The sequence below is a fragment of the Helianthus annuus genome, chromosome 7 (assembly GCF_002127325.2).
Source record: "Helianthus annuus cultivar XRQ/B chromosome 7, HanXRQr2.0-SUNRISE, whole genome shotgun sequence".
NCBI lineage: Eukaryota > Viridiplantae > Streptophyta > Magnoliopsida > Asterales > Asteraceae > Helianthus > Helianthus annuus.
Window position 1 is genome coordinate 105,191,803 of NC_035439.2, and position 14,217 is coordinate 105,206,019.

Below are 14,217 nucleotides of genomic sequence, written 5' to 3' on the forward strand. Positions count from 1 at the left end.
GTTTTAAAATCCTAACTTGTTTTACAAAGTCAACGTTAGATTTATCCTGAAATGTTTCAAGTTTGTCTGAACCCGTGGATCCAACAAAGTTCATTTTCGGTTCTCGTTTCTTAACAGGAGCTCTTTTGTTTTGCACCTTTTGTTGTTGAACCTTAGGTTGCTCAACCTTTGATTGTTGAATTTTAGGTTGTGCAGCCTTAGGTTGAGTAGCCTTAGACTGTTCAACTTTAGGTTGTTGAACCTTTGGTTGTTCAGTCTTAGGCTGCTGAACTTTAGGTGCTTGAACGTTCTTGTTCTGAGCCTTCTTTCCCTGTACCTTACCCTTTCCGGAGTTGACTTGTTGTTTTCGCTCAATTGGTAGTTTTTGGTTTCCGTATTGTTTTCTAATTTGTTCACATGGAATTGGATCACATTGAGTGACGGTAACTTTGCCACTTTTGTTCCCCAAAAACTTATCAGTACATCCTTCAAAAATTTGCTCAATTAAATCTTGATTTACACTTTTAATTGGAAAATCTTTGTTAGAGTAGATTTTGCTATCTCCTTTGAGCGTATACAACAAGTTATTCCCTTCAGGGCTAACTACAAGGGACTCCATTGCTTTTGACATTTCAGTCTTACTCGGTTTCACTGATGGATCACACAGAATGTGATTCTCGATAGGAATATCTGTTGTAACCGAGTTAGACTGTTGTTTCACAATTTCTTCAGATTCATCGTCCGAGGAATCAGCATCCTCAATAATGGGAGGACTCTGTTCCTTATCACACGATGACTCTGTCACATTCTCAGATTCTGATTGACCCGAGGATGATGTACCAGTTGTGAACCCGAGGCCTGCTGCAAAGTCATCTAGACCAAGTGGCACAGTAGGTTCAAAACGGGGCATATCCTCGTCATCAGGCAATTTGGAGTAATTGTGATTCACTGGGGGAGGGCATGATTTGAATCCAATACATTTTGTATCCCCCTTTTTCTTTTGAACATCAATGATGTGATCCAATACATAGCGGGAATTGGAATAGCTTTCCAATTTCTGCTTAATTGTCTCACATTCACATCGAGCTGTTGCTAACTCTACCATTTGCTTTTCAATTGTGTCAATAAGATTATTATTAGCATGTTGTTTTCGCAAAACAGCCTTTTGTAATTCTGAAACATCATGTCTTAATGACGCAATTGTTGCTTTAAATTCCTTTTCATTTCTGGTTAAAAACAAGTTAGCTTCGGTTGCTTTAGAAAGATCTACAATCAATTCTTGATTGTGTTTGTGTGTGATTTCAAACTGACTTTCCTTTTCTGCATATTTTAAACACTTTGCACATTCGATAGGAGCAGAAATAGAGTCAGAATTAGTATCACATACCTGAGAAGTCTGACCTTCTACGTGAGCCATAAAGGCTGTATGAAAAGAAAAAGATCCATCTTTAGAGAAAAACTTAGCAAGCTTCTCGGAAGTTCCAGCAGATTTCTGGCAAAGAATAGATCTCCTCTTGCATAATGCTTCAGCTTCAGCCAAAAGCTCATCAACTTCCAAATCCAAAGCATCACTTGACAAATCATCAGCATCAAGTGATTCCCCATTCATGCTCCCACTATAACCCGAACTATCTTCATCTTCTGAAGATTCACCAGCAGACACGGGTTCTATAACCTTCTCAATCACTTTAGCATAACATGCTGTTCCACCATTTCCTCCTTCTCCGATCTGAAGGTTCCAGTTGCAGATTTCATCAGCTTGAACGACCAATCCTCTGTGGGGATTAGTGTTTGTGGATCCAGATGCATTTCCTCCAACAGGAACTATTGATCTGACAGAATTGTTGTTCTGTTGCTGTTGTGGCTGTCCTTGATTCCTGAAGGGATTCTGATTTCCTTGCTTGGGTGGCTTCTGACACTCCCGCTTGAAGTGACCCTTTTCACCACAATTGAAGCAAGTGACAGCATTCTTATCAAAACCATACTTGGTGTTGTTGTTGCTATCCAAGTTGGTTCTCCCCGTCCTTTCCATAAACTCCTTTGCTCTTCGAATTGCACTAGCAAGAGCCCATTTGATATCCATCATTTCAAACTCTTCTCTATCCACTTGCTGATAATCTTCATTGGTTAGATTGATATTCCCAATCTGACCTGCGACTAATCCACAATAAGCACTAACCAAGGTATTCAACATCTCCATATGCTCCTTGGCTATTTCGACAGTGACTTTGGAAAAATTAGAAGTGTCTAATCTGACTGTGTTCGGATTGGAAGTGGCTTGAAAGTTTGAAGAGCTTCCATAAAACCCTTGCTATTGCGGTTATTGCTGCTGAGCTCTGCTTGGGTCTAAGAAAGGCGGTGGTGTGAATTGCTGAGCTGCCGGTTGCACATACTGTTGTTGAGAAGAAGAATCTGGTCTTGAATACATCTTCGTGTATGCTGAAGGATCAAACTGATTTGTTGTGGAAAGTCCGGTGTTTGAGATGAAAGCTGTTTGAAGCTTCGCGTGTTGAGAGGCTGGTGTTTCTCCACTGATACCTCCTGCAATCCCATAGTACATCTCTGGATTTTGAGGAGTTAGTGTTCTTTTTGCCTTAAGCTTTTCTTCTACATCCTTGTTCTCCAATTTTTGAATTAACTCATAAACGGTGATTGTGTCTAGAACACCATTTTGTTTGAGAATTTCAAGAAAACTGCTCCACTTTGCTGGTAAGCTATCAGCGAATCTCTGCACCATTTCTTGTGGAGTGGCAGTGACTTTAAAAGCAAACATCTCGCTCAACAAGTGATGGAACCTTGTAGATAACTCTGCCAAAGTCTCATTCTCCATACACGTGAATCCTTCAAACTCTTTCTTCAGTAATTCTTGCTTGATCTTTCTAGATTGAGCATTTCCTTCACATCTTAACGTGAGCATATCCCACAAGCTTTTAGTAGTCGTGTAGTAAACAAACTGGTGGTAAATGTCTCTGTGAAGAGCTTGTGTGAGAATCATGAATGCTTTCTTTTCTAACTCATATTTCTTCTTATCATCATCCGACATAGTGCTGTAAGTCGTTGGATTAGATCCTGCAACTTCCAAATCATTGTCAAATGCAGTGAAGAAACACATCCATAGATCTTGACCTTGCCCCTGAACATAAGTTCTCAGCCTTTCTTTCCACCATCCCCAATCATTGATGTGATTTAGCTTTGGCGGTTTTGTGCTTGTACCAGTTTCACTGTCGTTCTGCATCATTGCTTGAATGCTGTTGCTTTGATTTGTGACCAATGCCCATTGATTTGCAGTTATCATTGCAGCTTGAGGTGGGGCAATAGCTCGCATCCATGCAGTTTTGTCGAAATCTGATGTAGATTGCGTAGCTGATGATTGTGGAGTCAAAGTTGTTGTAGTCCACGCGGTTGGATCCCACTGACCGTTTGTTCCCATTTTATAACAATTAATATATTAAGTGAAAATTGATTTAAAATTTGAAAAACAAGTTTTTCCCTTTTTTTTTAAATTTAATTTTCACAAACTATGTTAATATCTTGAATGAGAACAGACAGCCGAAAGATCCTTGATCGAAAGACCTGAAAAACACAAACTTGTTAAACTCAAACAGACTAGGATCGAAAGATCAATACTTGTTCGAAGGATCAACAGTGTTCGAAAGATCACTGTTGAATTTCGAACAATGATTTCAAAAGATTCTCCAAAACGAAGGATCCTTATCTTTCAAATAAGAACTGTAGATCGAACAATATATCCTTCGAAAAGATTCCTTGGATCGAAAGATAAGTCACAGACTTCGAAGGATGTTCGAAGGATGATTATCTGTCGAGCCTCCTTTGATCGAAAGATAATCTTTCGGCTTCGAAGGATATCCTTCGATCTGTACGAACATAGCAGACAAAAGGTGACAGGTTGGTGAAAAGGTGATTGGTTGGTAGAGAACTTTCGGCAGAAAGTATGTTCAGACCATACTTTCTACCAACTCAGATTTGACCAATAAAATATTACCAAAAAAAGGAAGGTTCTTATCCAGAAACCGGTCACCGGAGTAAGCCGGAATTTGGCCGGAAATTACCAAGTTTCTTAAAAACAAGTTTTTTTAAGTTACCCAACCCGTCCTTTAACACACCGGTTAGTTTAGAACACGTTTTTACGTCTAGAAATGCAAGAAAAAAAAACACTAAAAACGGGTGCTAAACCATGTGAGTTTTGTCCAAACACTCCAAAGTCTTGTATAAACTCGGTTTTTTTTAACAAGGAAAAGAGCCACGACTCTGATACCACTTGTAGGTCCCCCGGAGGTCGAGGTTAAACCTTATCCTTGTTATGTTTAACACACTAGCAAGTGCGGAATCCAAGCTAGAATGCAAACCGGTAGTTTATATGAGAACACAAGCTACAAAGAGAAAGGTAGACACACGAGATATCAAAGTTTTCTCTTGTATTTCAGTGGACACGGTTACAGCCCTTGACCAAACTGAAAATGCTCTCTACAAGACTTAGTTCACTCACACACACACTTTCTATCTTTCTGTCTAACTGTCTATCTGTGAAGTGAACACTACATGAGTATATATATACCCATGACAGATCGTCTGGTCGAAGGATCAGATAGACTGATCGAAAGATCATCTGTCGAACTGAAACCTGTCGAAGGACCACATATACCTCGAAGGATGATATCCTTCGAGGTCCATCTACATCCATCGAAGGTTTATCCTTCGAGCTCATCGAAGGATATAAACAATCCTTCGATGACTCATCCTTCGACACAAACATATTACAAAACCACGTGTTAACTGTTTGGCCAAGTCAAACCAGGAGGATGGTTGACTTGGTCAAACTTATATCAAACACACATAATAACAAACCTAAGACGTAACCCAGACTAACAAAAGACATCGTTTTGTATCATGACAAAATACAGACAAAGTATAGACACAAGTGCACCAACAATAATATATCACTCGTCGATAGTGAGGAGACAAGGTAAAACATATATTTTCTATACCCTTATATTCTACTATCCCATCAAAAACAAGTTTGGTTGGTTTTTATTTTTATAAGTGCAAGGAAAGTAATAAAACACATTTGCAGATCTTATGATATTTGTTTACAAGAAGATGAACTGGAAGGCTCATATATAAATCATACAACATTGCGAACATAAAGAATTTCACATTAAGGGATCAAGCGACAAATCATTGGATAAAGGTGCTTTGAGCAACTTTTAAGGAAGATGGACACACGTCACTTAAAGGATACATATTATAATGAGGGGAGATTTATTCAAGTTGCACTCTTTTTCCCTTAACTAAGTTTTGTTGTATTAGGTTTTCTTGGTAAGGTTTTTAATGAGGCAACCCACCTGATCCAGAACTATCAAGGGGAGAAAATACGCGTTGCACTCTTTTTCCCTTGGCTATGGTTTTATCCAACTGGATTTTCCTAGCAAGGTTTCTAACGAGACAACATATATCACCAAGCGTAATAAAAAATAGTATACTATTTTAAATAATCATGTGGATAGCCAAATAGGAGTATTATGAATGAATAATAATAAGGTGACTTTACACATGCTTAACTCCCATCTCTTTATTGTATTTGTATGAAACATCAATAAAAAAAACATTTCTTCATTCTCTTATTCTTCTCTCTATATTGTTAGTAGGTTAGTTGCTTCACAGCATTAAATACAAAATGTGTTTAAATCGATGTTAACGTATATCGTATCAATTCAAACCATATTTGAGAATAATAAACATCAGGGGATGTATGAAAATTAGAGATCATATAGAACAATTTTAGCAACTTATCCTATTATTAGCCAAACAAATAAAATGATACAAATATAGATTTGGAAGTTTGACATATAGTAAATTGTTTAATTTATGTTGCGACATCATGATGTAGCACCTCATGAATCATAACTTTTGTTTATTAATAGTATACTCATTGGAAAGATAAGAAAACACTGGATTTTATGATGTAATATTTTTTAAATAATCACGTATAAAAAAGTTATTGACGTTTAAATATTGCGGGGGAAATGACGTGTGATTAGCATGTGCACCATTGTTAGGATCTTTCTATTTTACCCCTCCTGGTAGTTCCAAGGCCCATAGTAATTACAAAAATGTCACTGCATCAATCTTAGCCACAAACCACTAAGATCTCGTGGCTGAGACTCGTACTCACCGTTTTCACACTTTGAGGCGTTTTCTCCTAATCCCGTTTATATATATATATATATATATATATATATATATATATATATATATATATATATATATATATATATTTAGAATTGAAAAAATGAGTGATTCATTTTGTTCTGCGTGTTCTCGCAATATTTAGTGTTCTGCATAGAACCTTCCCCTATATATATATATATAGCGTCATGATTTGGAGAGAACGGTGAAAAGTGTGAGAACGGTGAGAACGATTTTGGTGGTGACATGTGGCATTGATGCTAAATTACACTAATGGGTAATATTGTCAAAAAAACTCACTCACATGAACTAGGTGTTCAAATAAAACGCCATAAAAACACGAAATTCAGAAAAACGCCATGAAAATACTTAGTTAAAAACGCCATAAAACACCCAGTTCAGAAAAATGCCATGAAAAAACTCAGTTGAAAACGCCATAAAACACCTAGTTTAGAAAACACCATAAAACACCCAGTTTAGAAAACGCCATGAAAATACCTAGTTAAAACGCCATAAAAACACCTAGTTCAGAAAAACGCCTTGAAAATACCTAGTCTAAAACGCCATAAAACACCCAGTTCAGAAAAACGCCATAAAACCTAGTTATTTTTTTTCGAAAGTATATCAATAGTATACTCGTTGGAAAGATAAATAAACGTTGAGTTTTATGGTATAATTTTTTTCGAAAAATAATCACGTATAAAAAAGTTATTATCGTTTAGATATGATGGCGAAAAATGACATGTGATTAGCATGTGCACCTTTGTGTGGATCTTCCTATTTTACCCCTCCTGATAGTTCCAAGGCCCCTATTATTTACAAAAATGCCACCGCATCAATCTCAGCCACAAACCACTAAGATCTTGTGGCTGAGAATCATTCTCACTGTTCTCACACTTTGGGGCGTTCTCTCCTGATCTTGTTCCTCTCTCTCTCTCTCTCTATATATATATATATATATATATATATATATATATATATATATAGGGTCAGGATTTAGAGAAAACGGTGAAAAGTGTGAGAACGGTGAGAACGTTTATGGATCGTCCGATCAAAACAATCTATGGACTAGATTGGCGCGGTGGCATTTTAGTAAATAACACCAATTTTATTACGTGGACGCGCGTCATTAAGGGTAAAAAGGTAAAAAAACCATTCCTCACATAAAACGCCATTGAAAAATAAAACGCCAAATAAATACAAAACGCCAATTTTATCACTGGGTATTTTTTTCTGTGTTTTTATTTAAGTTCTCTGGCTACAAAAATGCCATAAAATATGAAACGCCATTATATATAACGTCAAAGTTTACATCCGGATAAATGTTAATTACATGTTTTGTTATAAAATAACATCCCGCCTAAACTACGCGCCAAAAAAATTCTATAAATAGAAACGCCTCACCATCTTCCGTTTATCACACCAAAAAACACACAAAAAACACACCGTGGTTGCTAAAAAAATTTACAGCTCAATGTAAAACGCCAAAAAATACAACGACAGCAAACATATTTTCTTTGATCCTTAGTAATGTTCTGCATGAAGCTTCATTTAATGATTTGTTACGTGAGTGTAGAAAGATTTTGCTGCATGAGATGGACAAAATTGAAAAAAGAGGGACTGATGACACCCATATGTCATATTGTCATCTTTGTTCCTAAAGAAGGTTTGGATGATAAAAAGAGACGTATACCAGTGTAAATGCTGCTTTGGCCTCAATGAATATGATGAAGACCATAGGCAGATAGCATCCACCCACAGGGGGTCACTCTATGTCTCCAACATCCACAAAGACACTTCAACACATGAACAAAGAAAATAAACAACGGCAAACCCAAAACGCCATTTATTTGTCACATTTCTTGTAGTTTCAAAAGAAAAAAGAGATTGATGACATTGAAGATTTTAAATCATAAATTGCTTCTGCTTTGTTTTTTTTTAATTTTCTTTATCTATTGTTTGTTTTGTAATGTTAGTTAATAAACAACAAAATAATATTAATGCTATAATGAAAAATATAATAAAACGCCAAATTTAGCAAATACGTGTAAAACACCATAATGCCATAAAAAAGCCACCAAAAAACTACCAAACTATAATAAAATTAATTTGAACAACTAATATTATAAAAAAAGCGTGAAACAATGTGCAAAGAGTATAAAACAAAAGAAGTCCAATAGTTATTTAACCGTCATTGGAAAACAAAACGCCATAATTACAGCCGTCAAAAGATTTGACGTGTTACACCATTAAAACAGTTGAGTCTGAAAACAAAACACGGTAAAACTGCAAAAAACAGTAAAAAGAAACGACGGAAAACATAATTACTAACATTTATTATATTAAATTTATTTATCTTTTTCAAAACGCCATAATTACCTGACATACGCGGGGAGAAAAAAGTCAATATAAAAGAAGACCATCAGAACCCAAGCTCAAACACGCCAAAAAGACTAAAACGCCACATATTCTCCAAAACGCCAAAAAAATTTAAAAATGGCTAAGGTTATTGCATGGAGGTTTGAAAGGAAAGAAAAACGATTCATCATAAAGTTCTCTGACAGGAGAAGGGTAAATGTAAGAACAATAAAAGCCATGATGGGAATGAATGAAAATGTTCAGAAGGATATCCTGGCCCTTGGGGTTCCAAGAGACAACGATTGTGAAAGAACAAGAACTGTAATAAAAAGACTGGAAAGTTTCCAGCAGAAGATGATGATGATATTGAAGATACTCATATACCAAAACTTAGCAGTTGGGTATTGCATGAGGAAGAAGGCACACTTGAAGTTACTAATCAAAACGGGGTGCAATATTCAAGACCAATGCAAGAAATGTTGAAGACAGGGTTGCTATCTATAATTGAACAACTCTGTGATTTAACACCTTCAAACGATCCAAAATCCAAGGATGCAATGATATTCAAGAATAGGCTGCAGGAAAGAAGAGACGAGCTAATGGCGTTATACGCAAAAATGAAATTTGATGATGAAGAATCTGAAGAAAGTGATGAAGAAAGCAATGGGTACATCTCTGATGTAATCGCCTACGGAAGACTATTAGTTTATTTTGATTTTCGTTTTATTGTAGTTTTATAAAATATTAATCTATGGTAATGAATTATTAATAAAAAGATACAAAACGCCAAAAATGACATGGAAAAAGCCATAACGCCAAAAGATTAACTATGTGACACAAAAAGAATTAATCAACGAGAAGAAATCTGAGAAAAACAATAAAACACCAAATAATTAATAAATCTACATAACGCCAAAATTATCTTGCACGCAAAAAATAAAGAAGCATGTCAAACGCGAAAATCGTGAAAGGAGAAGAATACTAAAAAGACAAAAAAACCCCTCGGACCCTGATCATGCCGCACGCCACGTGTACGGCCAGGATGCGTTCTCACCGTTCCCACACTTTTTTCCGTTTTCTCCTGATCCCGTTTCTATATATATGTGTGTGTGTGTGTGTTCAATTAGCAACAAACCCGTTAGCTTTTTGTACAACAACAAAACGGCAAAACACCCACTAACACTTAGAAGTGCGATATGGATGCAATAAAGATTGCCTTGACATATGACGTGAACCATCATAGCCATCATAGAGTGTAACGCCCCAAAAATCCTTGTCTGACTATTATGTGTGTTTAAATATTTTATTATGATGTTATGTAACTAGGGATACTTAACTTAGTTAAATATAATGTTGACCTTTAGCTGTAAATAGGTAGTGGTGATTAAACAAGATAACTAGTAAAACTATAGGGGTTGGAAGTGCACATTTAGGATGATAAAAAAGAAAAAGAAGGAAAAACAAAAATGTGCAAGTGTGTGTATCGTGATTAGAGAGAAAGATAGATAGAGAGAAAGAAAGAGCACCCTCCCTCTTGGTTGCAATTTGATGAAATTCAGCAAATAAGTGAAAAAATTAATGGCTTAATTCATGCATGAGCTTTGATTCTTGACCATCCAAACTTGCTAATCACTAGGTAACTCGTAATTTTTCATGTGATGGAGTTTGTAGGAAGAAAGGGTACGAAATTGTCAATCTTTAATGGGTATTGTTAGTATGATATAAATTGTTGTAGGAATTTGAATTGGAATCAATGTATGAACGAAATTATGTGTAGAGATTCCTGTATGTATATGATTTAAGTAAAACCCTCATGTAGGATGAAATGGGTTTTTTGACATATGTAACACCCCGTGTTTCGAAGTTCAAAGTCAAAGTCAAGATTGAAATCAAAGGAAGATAACATTGCTAATTGCGATCTGTCACTCCTTGCTCAACTGCTGTTTTGACTTCTTTTGACTTGTAATCGAATCCTTTATTTTATTTGCTTTAGTTGTATTATGTGGAGTATCTATGAATAATCGAGGTTTAATCGATATTTATCGCATGTTTTATCACTTATCGCATTACAATCGCATTCGCAACTCGAATTATGCGTTCTGGATATTGTTTTATGTGTGTGTGCTATTTATGTGTTATTTGTGCACGTTAATTATGGTTATGTGTTGTGGTGATTAATCGAAACGCAATCACAACTCTATCGCAATCGAATCGCAAACGCCAAACGCCAGTTAATTATGATGATTGTATGTTAGATATAGTATTTGTGTGTTTATTATTAATCTATCGCATCGCTTGCTCGAAACGCATCGCAACGCTCAACACGCGAATCAAAACGACGAAACTCAACACGCCGGACACCAGGATCGAGTAGCCAACCGACCGAGTGGCCATCCTATCGGATTGCCATCCGATCGGTGACCCATCCGACCCTAGTGCACTTTCCTCTTTTGGAAACCCTATAAATACCCTCCCATCATTTGTGATGTGACAGCTCCTCTGCTTGACCAACCCGCTCAAGCACTCCTTTCTCTTGATTTCTCGCGATTCTTGTAAGTTTTCAACCTAAATCTTGTACTTCTATGATCTACACACACTTCTTCATCATTTTTTCTTTTGAATCTCAACTTTAACCGTGAAATCAATGGATTTGAGGTGTTCTAGGATGATGTCATCATGGAGTTCTTATGAACTTCAAGTATTGGCTTCATTCCATCAAGAACAACTCAGATCTAAAGGATTTCCACAAGATTAAACAATGTTTTCGCATAGATCTACACATATCCATGGTTAAAAGGATTGAAAGATGGTTTTCAAACTTTCTTTCAACTCATTTACACTCAATGCACTCAAAACCGATAAAATCGGAGTTAGTTCTGATTTTCTACTCTTTCTTGGTGATGTGTTGGTTCAAGATCTAAATTCTATCTAAGAGACAACTGATTTCGGGTTAAACATGAACCACCTTCTTGAACAGTTAACTGATCGAACTAGGGTGATTCCTGTTTGATCGGATCACTTGAGTCTTGACGAGGTTTCTGTTGCTTAATACGTTATCACACCGTCTCGATCAAAACTACAAAACTATCAAAACAATCAAGTATCAAAGACGATCAGGCCGTTGGGACGGATTTCCATCCGATCGGATTGCCATCCGATCAGATTGCCATCCGATCGAACAGCCATCCGATCGGCTGACACTTGGTTCCACACTTAAAATTTTTGTTTCAACTTTTCAAAGATCTGAACGTTGAACGGAGTGCCGTCCGATCGGATTGCCATCCGATCGAACGACCATCCGACCATGTGACGTTTTGGACTTCAACACTTAAACAATTTTCAACATCTTCAAAGCCTAGTCAGTTCTAACGGATTGCCACCCGATCGGTAGACCATCCGATCGAGTGACAATACTGTTGTGAACTTGTTCTATGAGAAATACCTCGCCAAACGGATCGTCACCCGATCGAACTGCCATTCGATCAATCGACCTGAAGGGTAGAGATACTTCTCTGTTTTCAAAATGCTACAACGAAAACTTCAAAGCCATCATACATAAACACATCCTTACCAAACAAGATGTCAATCCAATCGAATGGCCATCTGATCGGATGACCATCCGAATGGATTGACATCCGATCTACTAGCCATCCGATCGGATTGCCATCCGATCGGATTGGCAATCCGATCGGATTACCATCCGACACTTGGTACTTTTGCACCGTTTTACGCGCCGCTCATCGTTTATGCTAACGTTAACTGTTCAGGCTAATCTCTCTCAGCGTTCCCTTCAATCCAAGATAGTGTTTACTTGTTAAGCAAAATCTGTGAGTATACTCGATCCCTTTTTGCTTTACGCACTTCTGGGTGTTACATACGTTATCTGTATTCTAATCACAATCGACACACAACGCAACACTATTTATACGCTAACCGTTATTTCATGCTACGTGTTATTCGATGAATGCTTGTATGTTATGTTAACACAGTGATTGTTGCCTGACACCTTAGCAATGATAGTACTATAGTTTGGACTCAGCACCTGTCGTGGACAGGGGTTGTTAAGGGCTTTACTTCACGTGTTCCAGTGGGGATATGTGTTGCGCATTCTACAACTCGCAGTCACGTCTGTGCATATTTCCCTGTCGATAACCTACTTGCCTTCACTTTGTACATGTTACATGCTGGTTATGCGTAAACCATTTTGAACTCTATTATTATTATCAAACTTTTATGTTCCCGTTGTTTGTGAATTTCCTAATGTTTTTCCTGATGATCTTCCCGGTTTACCGCCAAGTCGTGATATCGACTTTCGTATCGACCTCATTCCTGGAGCCAATCCTGTAGCTAGAGCTCCTTATCGACTCGCTCCGTCCGAAATGCGCGACCTCTCGAGTCAACTCCAGGAATTGCTTGACAAAGGCTTCATTCACCTAGCACCTCTCCTTGGGGCGCACCAGTCCTTTTCGTCAAAAAGAAGGATGGGTCATTCAGGATGTGTATCGACTATAGGGAGTTGAATAAGCTGACAATAAAGAATCGCTATCCCCTGCCTCAAATCGATGATTTGTTTGACCAGTTACAAGGTGCTGCGTGTTTCTCGAATATCGATCTACGCTCAGGCTAAAACCAGTTACACATTCAAGAGGAGGATATACCCAAAACCGCTTTTCGCACTCGATACGACCACTATGAGTTCGTTGTTATGCCTTTTGGTTTAACTAATGCACTCGCGGTTTTCATGGATCTAATGAATCACGTGTGTAAACCATTTCTTGACCGCTTCGTCATCGTGTTCATCGATGATATCCTTATCTATTCCAAGTTGAAGACCGAACACGCGCAACATCTACGTTTGGTCCTCGAGCTACTCCAGGGGAATCGACTCTATGCCAAGTTCCCCAAGTGTGAATTCTGGCTAGAAGAGGTTCAATTCCTCGGTCATATTGTCAATAGTCGAGGTATTCACGTCGACCCCGCGAAGATCGAAGCTGTTAAGAGTTGCGTTACACCTAAGAACCCGTCTGAAGTCCGTTCTTTTCTCGGACTAGCGGGCTATTATCGCCGATTTATCGAAGGATTCTCCAAAATCGTCGTGCCGCTTACTTCCCTCACGCACAAAGACAAGCCTTTTGTTTGGGGAACTAGACAAGAGACTGCCTTTCGAACTCTCAAGCATATGCTTTGCAATGCTCCCGTTCTCACTTTACCTGACGGAAACAATGACTTCGTTGTCTATTGTGATGCCTCGAACCTTGGTCTTGGTTGTGTTCTCATGCAGCGAGACAAGGTTATCGCTTACGCGTCTCGTCAGCTCAAGATCCACGAGAAGAACTACACAACCCACGATCTCGAGCTAGGTGCAGTTGTTTTTGCGCTAAAGATTTGGCGATACTACCCTTATGGTACCAAGTGTACAATCTTCACAGATCATAAAAGCCTAAAACACATCCTCAGCCAAAAGGAACTGAATATGCGCCAACGCCGATGAGTGGAACTTCTCAATGATTAAGACTGCGAGATACGTTATCATCCTGGCAAAGCAAATGTCATTGCCGACGCTCTAAGCCGACGAAGCTATTTGCATAGCACTTGTAATATCCAAGCTCAGCCTCATCTCGAAACCCTCATCCGCGAAGCCCAACATGCTTGTTTCACCGAACGCACTTTGAA